At 40.1% G+C, this 5,758-nt stretch overlaps 1 long non-coding RNA gene across 1 annotated transcript; it reads left to right on the top strand.

Moving 5' to 3' along the window:
- The first annotated feature begins 277 nt into the window (after positions 1-277).
- LOC123615219 (uncharacterized) lies at positions 278-4,004 on the top strand. Its single transcript, XR_012507592.1, has 4 exons — positions 278-403; positions 592-690; positions 2,411-3,718; positions 3,867-4,004. It is a non-coding gene; the product is annotated as an uncharacterized LOC123615219 (long non-coding RNA).
- The last annotated feature ends 1,754 nt before the right edge of the window (positions 4,005-5,758 follow it).

Genomic DNA, 5,758 nt, shown 5'->3' with positions numbered 1-5,758 from the left:
CATAACCCTTCAAGACATGATTCTTCTTGAAATGTCATCTACTCTTCCTCACATGCTGTCTTACACACTTCTCTTGCATGTATTGTTTTAAGAAAAAACACTTACAACTTCACACATTGGAAATATTGCTCCTAACTCTGTGCACTGTCTGCAGCTACAGTTTGGAGAGGTTATTGTGCATTCTCACTGAGTTGCTGTGGGTGGGGTTTCCTGTTAAGCAAATGTCAGAGCTCAGATGAGATTGGTTCTCAGTGATTCTGGTGGAACACACTGTAAGAAAATTTCTAGGGACCCAAAACTCTACACCCTCCAGAGCAGGGGCAAAGGCACACAGCAGCTGGGCAAGGAGCCATGAAGAGACACCGGGGATCCCTGCTGGGGCTTCTGTGGCTCCAGATTAGCTGTGAGTCGGGGTCATCCCAGTGGCAGGGACTGGAGAGTGTTGCACAGCTGACAGTGGGAAGCGGGGAAGGAGAGCTGACTCAGAGCTACATCTTCATGGGTGTTTCCTGGGATGTTTTCCGGATCTGGAAACTGCATCAATGACTCCTCAGTGACATTGTATATGTTTGTTTTTCTCTTTCCAAGCAGGGGTTAGAGGGGTGAATGTGGAGCAGAGTCCTTCAGCTCTGAGCCTCCAGGAGGGGACCAGCTCTACTCTGAGGTGCAATTTTTCTGCTGCGGTGAACGGTGTGTAGTGGTTCCGACAGAATCCTGGGGGCGGCCTCATCAGTCTGTTTTATATAGCTTCGGAGATGAAGCAGAACGGAAGGCTGAACTCCACACTGAATTCAAAGGAACGGTATAGTTCCCTTCACATCACAGCCTCCCAACTGGAAGACTCAGCCACCTACCTCTGCGCAGCAGAGGCACAGTGCTCCCAGGAGGTCTGCAGCCTGTGCCCAAACTGCAGCTGGGCTGCAGCACCGCCCCTCCGTGGGTGGGCATGTGCCCCCTCAGTAGCTTCTGCACCCCTTTGGGGCCTTCGGATTCATAATCCAGCACTTTTTCCTTCCTAAAATTAGATCCTTTAGGTCTCTCATTTCCCTTGCTTTTTTGTTTTTGTTCCTGCCCTTTTTCTTCCGGGAAGTCCCTTTGCGGGTATAAAGCTCTAATATGGAGCTGTTGTCGCAACTGACAAAGATGCCAATATTCTATGTCCTGTTAAAACAATCCAGTGCTCTAGGCGTGTAAAATATAAATTACACATAAGTTGTTCTGATGGAAAAGGCTTGAAAAAATATATGGTGGTCAACAAATACAAAGATCTGACTCAGATTTTCTTTTAACTGCACGTGGCTCTCCTTCAAGGAAAAGGGAAGAGAGCATGTATAATGTTTTTTAAAGTTTATATTCAGCTTTTTCATGCCCAGGAAAAACAAACACAATAAAATAATTTTTGACCATCAGGCTTGTTACATACATGATCAATCTCAGTCCTGAGAAGACCCTGTAAGTAAGTACCTTCTCTCCTTTGATGCATGAATAACGTGAGGATTGCAGAGCGTAAGTGGCTTCCCCAAGCTCACATTATTACTAAATTAGTGAAGCTGGGGTGACATGAGAGCTTATACTCTGAGCTTCCTGATATAGGAGACTCTTCAGAATCACAAAATTCAAATGATTTTAATTGATCCATTTGTTCAATGTGTTTACATACATCACTGACAAAAATATCAATTTTGTCATATCTAAATAGCTCTTGTAGGGAAGAGCTCATGGATTTGTATTCTGTTCCTTTAAAACCCATTGCTCACCTTGAAGTTTTGAACAAATCTATTTCCCATGACTCTAAAACATCATTCACGGTTTGGGGAAAAGAGCAGAAAGCTTCCAGGACTACCTTAAAAGAAACCCTTATCTACTGTAGCCAGGGACAGACTTCTGACCACCAAACCTGGAGTTTAAACTGGCATGAGGAACAAGTACAGTGCAGACTGAATTCCAACCAGCCCTGCATTTGTGTTAAAGGACGGTGATAGGAAGGACAGGACCCTGATAATTAAGATGAAGACTGAAGAGTGGACTCCAGGAAGCTGGGAGCAGGACCAGCTTTCTGGGCACAGGAGCTATGAAGTTGCTAAAGCCTCACTCTCAAAAAGAACCCTTCCCTTGGTTTAACGCTATGGTATTGCTATCTGGAAAGTCTTAAAAATGTTTTCTTTGTATTTGTGTGTTATAAGTGAAGTCCCATAAGTGGATGTACCATGTGTGTGGGCGGAGGAGATCCATGGGGCAGCAGGACACCAGACAGGAACACGTGCAGGCTATTTCCTTAGCAGACACAGGCAATATTTAGGCTTTCCTAGACTTATTCTCACAGAAGTAATGAGAACATTCCTAGAAATACAAGTGAATGGGGAAGGTTTTCTTTTGTTTATTTGTGTATTTGTTTTTTTGTTTTCTGCAGAGGAAGATAATTCTGGAAACTCACACAACTGGAGGACTTTATTAATGTCTTAGGAGAAGAATATTATAGTGGACTTTGAAAGAAAAATGACAGAGTATGGAATCTGAGCCTGCAATAGCCAAGGAAGCAGGAAGATGCGGCAGACTGGACATTGCCATATGTTATAGAACAAATTCCACTAAGGATATGAGTCAGTGGTTGCATTTTAGGAAATACATTTTGATATGAGAGAATGAAATCACCTCAAGAATAAGCGTACATGTGCTTGCCATTTCTGAATCTACAACCTGATGTTTTCACAGAATTTCTACCCAGTCCTTCAGTCCTTCACAACATAAGACATAGCATCCAAATAGATTTCGTAAAGCATGTGAGATTTCTCATTGTGAATCAACCCAATCTATAAGATCAAACTGTTTTCTGTGGTTGAAATATTAATAATTCATGGAAATTCTCCCTCTTCTCCTTTACTATTGAGGTTTGATCCTTTTATTTTTGTCATAGTTATCTTAACGGAGAGAAGATTCCACATTTTGACTGCCGGTACTGTCAATTCCTTTGCAATAGCAAGTTCTTGGGCAAGACCAGCTTAGAAGAGCAGAGGCTGATATAACAGACATTTGAAATATCAAATGATCTTCTCTTTCCTTCTGTGATCTTTGGTTTACATATTCTCTTTAGAGAGAGTTTTCCTTCACTACAGATAAATGAGGATGGTGTACTGGCTTAAAAGGGAAGCTTTATAGTCTCCTTTTTTTAGAGAATGAATTATGGTGTGTTTCTGATTTCAAACGTGTATCCCAGGTCCATTGTTGAGTAACCAACAACAGCATCTACCTCTGTTCAGCTTAGGAACAACGACTCAGTAGTGTGCAGATATAAATCCTGATCTCTGCACTATTAATGTGCATTTGCTCTCCAATCTAAGAGGTAATTTGTTTGATCTATTGCTGCTTTTATGCATCTAGTCCCTTACAGGCACAGGGCAAGAAAACATTTAACCAGAAAGTTCTGTAGTTAGAGTTGTGACCACCAGATGGCGGTGCACCCCGGCTGATGCAGAACATGTGCAGGGTTCATTTCAGTGAATTCTGAATGAATAGGCTTAGGGCAGAAGCAGAGCCTTTTTCTTATTGGCTGGGTAGACAATGTGAGAAACCTCTGGTTGTTAGAGAAAAGAAGGGATCACTTGGTAATAGAAGTAGCTTTCCTGGCTGGAGTTTGCAGTTTGCAATTGATCCCAAATGGGAAGAACAATGAAGACACCCATCAGAGCTTTAATCATGTTCTTGTGGCTGCAGCTGGACTGTGAGTCAAGGGCTTATGGGAAACAGGATATTAGGGGACATTCTTTAGAATGGCCTTATTCTGGTTTCCTCTGGTTACTGTAGAGAAGGAAAAGTAAATTCTGGTAACCTGGCAAACCTTCTCCTTTCTCTGACTTCTTTCTGCACAGGTGTGAGCCGAGGAGAGAATGTGGAGCAGAGTCCTCCCAGCCTGAGTGTCCAGGAGGGAAACAGCTCTGTTATCACCTGCACTTACACAGACAGTCGCTCAGAATACTTCCCTTGGTATAAGCAAGAACCTGGCAAAGGTCTCCGGTTCCTTATAAGCATTCGTTCAAATAAGGTCAAAGAGGAAGACCAAGGACTCACTGTTTTATTGAATAAGACGGCCAAACATCTCTCCCTGCACATCACAGCCACCCAGGCTGGAGACGCAGCTGTCTACTTCTGTGCAGCAAGTACACATTGCTTCCCAGGCACCTGCTACCTGTACTCAAACCTGCTACTCGGGCAGCCCCCTTCCTTTGCACAGTCCTTCAAGTGTAGCGTTTGTTATATTGTGTTCTTGCAAGTGGAAACCAATGAATTAAGCATGAAAAGCATCGAATAAAAAGATTAGGTTCAAGATGACCCAGAAAGTGTTAAACATTTTGTATGAGTGTTGCTTACCATACTCGTGAAGGGAGTTAATAATGTTTTATTTTGAAATTGTAAAGTTGACTTTACATTTGCTATTCAGACTCCTCTTGTATTAATAACGCCCTGGTATCAATATCACAATCTTTATTATGAATGGACTTTTAAATACTGTGTTTTGTAAAGAGCATTGATTATTTTTCTGACTATGCAACATTGCATACCAAATATAGGAAAATATGTTAAATACAAATAATATGAAATTGCTAATTTTATAATCAGATAATATTGCTAATATCCAGCCCCTTCTTTTTATAAGTTCTTATTATAATTAAGATCATGATTTTTCATTTAATATTATATCCTGAATTGAGCATTTCCCACTCCATCATCTTCTCACACATCTGCTTTTTAATAAGTCTGCAAGAGCTTTTAGTAAATTATAGTTTTATATTAATTTTGTTCCTCTAAATTTGTGGCAAAACTTGACAACCCTTTTAATGTACTTTGACAACTTTCTTGCTGAGAAAATATGACACAGTGACACATTTAGGGTCTAGTTAAGGTGTGTATTTTTTGTGTGTTTCAGGGAAATTAGAATTGGAAGTGATTTGAGAATGTGAGCTATAGGTTAAACTCACAAATCCATTCTCTTTAAAAAGTATATAAATATCTGTTAAGATTTACTCGCTCACAGAATTTGGAAGACAGAGTTGTGTGTTTTGTTCATTACTGCGTGTGCAGTGTGTAGCACCAACTTTCCACACAGCTGATCATCAGTAGACGTTTCTTAAAGAAAGAAGGGAAGGTGAATTCTGCTATTTATTGTGCATAATTATTATTTTAGATCTGTAATAGAATTAAGTTATACATTGATTTGCAAAGAATAAAACCTCTTAATAAGTACATTTGGTAATTTGATTATTCAAGAACATATCATTTCTTTCCATTTATAAATGTCTTTGTTGGTAAAGCTCTGTTATTTTAAGATAACCAGATTTATTCCTTGACTTGTAATGTTTTATTACCATTATGACTGAATCTTTCTTTCTGGGGTTTATGGAGAAATTTTTATGTGTATTTAAGAGTCCCTTACTATTATTAATGGATTGCCTAAAAACGTTTGGACTAGTGGCTAATTTAGGGATAGCTTGCTACACATCTCCCCGCCTCATCTTCATGCTTTGACTAGATTAAACATTACTCACCACAACCTTCTCTTTAAGAAAGCTATTTACTTTTTTAGTGTTGCACATAAATCAATGGAATGAAAGAATTTATGTAAATAATGATTCCCTAATTCTCCCACCTGGGGTCAAGAATAGGCTATTTTCAAGACCCCTCCTATTGTTCCCAAGACGGGGTATATAATGGGTAAGGGTGAGATGATTCTTCCTGGTTGAATTGTAATTGTTAGTTATGCGCT

This window comes from Camelus bactrianus, chromosome 6, assembly GCF_048773025.1.
Source record: "Camelus bactrianus isolate YW-2024 breed Bactrian camel chromosome 6, ASM4877302v1, whole genome shotgun sequence".
NCBI classification, from domain to species: domain Eukaryota; kingdom Metazoa; phylum Chordata; class Mammalia; order Artiodactyla; family Camelidae; genus Camelus; species Camelus bactrianus.
Note: the sequence above shows the minus strand (reverse complement) of the source record. Positions and strands in the feature narration are given on the sequence as shown.